The following is an 805-nucleotide window of genomic DNA, read 5'->3' as shown; positions in this document are numbered from 1 at the left end:
GACTGTACCAATCAATAGCCAAAGAAGAATCATCCATTCTATGCCTTCTCTTTTATCTGGTCACTCAAAAATATGATGTTATCAACTATGATTGTTGTTGCTTGTCATCTCACATTATTTTTATCCGTGTATTCACCATAGTCTACTTTTCCTTCCACATAAATTCGAGACCCCTTTTTCACATATTGATATGCTATATTTCTGAGGCCTGGTCTGAATACTGATATTCTGTGCCATGTTGTTTTTTGCCTAACATCACCCATTTGGTGATCTTCACTTTCCAAAAATATGGAATGCTTCATGAATGTGCGTGTCATCCTTGCGCAGGGGCCATGCTAATCTTCTCTCTATCGTTCCAATTTTAGTATACGTGCTGCTGAAGTGAGCACTGCTGTGCGTTCTTTTGTGTCTGTATTTATTTTTATTTATTTCCTGCCTCCCCCTTGCGGCTTGATTGTTGTCTGCTCTCTGTGTTCATTTGCTGCGTGCTCTTCCGCATTTTTGCTTGTCTCCCTTTTTTGTTGCGTCGCCTTGCTGAGTTGGCTCTCTGCGGCGCTTGCAGGCCAGTGGCACTCTGTGGCGTTTGTGGGCTGGGCGGCACTCCGTGGTATCTGGGCCAGCAGCTCTCTGCAGCATGCGGGCGAGCTGCCTTCACAAGGCAGTCCCCGGACCCAGGGCCTCCCATGTGGTAGACGGGAGCCCACCTGATTGGGCCACAGCTGCTTTCCCCTGAGTTAAGGGTTTTTGATGCTGGAGTTTTGATGCTGGAATTTGATGCTGAAGACTTAAGCTGGAGCCCTGGGAA

The 805-nt window shown here is 46.8% G+C and overlaps 1 non-coding gene across 1 annotated transcript; it reads right to left on the bottom strand.

Moving 5' to 3' along the window:
• Positions 1–282: 282 nt before the first annotated feature.
• LOC111759062 (U6 spliceosomal RNA) lies at positions 283–389 on the bottom strand. Its single transcript, XR_002793157.1, has one exon. It is a non-coding gene; the product is annotated as a U6 spliceosomal RNA (small nuclear RNA).
• Positions 390–805: the final 416 nt, after the last annotated feature.

The sequence above is a fragment of the Dasypus novemcinctus genome, chromosome 11 (genome assembly GCF_030445035.2).
Source record: "Dasypus novemcinctus isolate mDasNov1 chromosome 11, mDasNov1.1.hap2, whole genome shotgun sequence".
Lineage (NCBI taxonomy): Eukaryota > Metazoa > Chordata > Mammalia > Cingulata > Dasypodidae > Dasypus > Dasypus novemcinctus.
The sequence above is the reverse complement of the archived record's forward strand: the minus strand, read 5'-3'. Positions and strand labels throughout refer to the sequence as shown.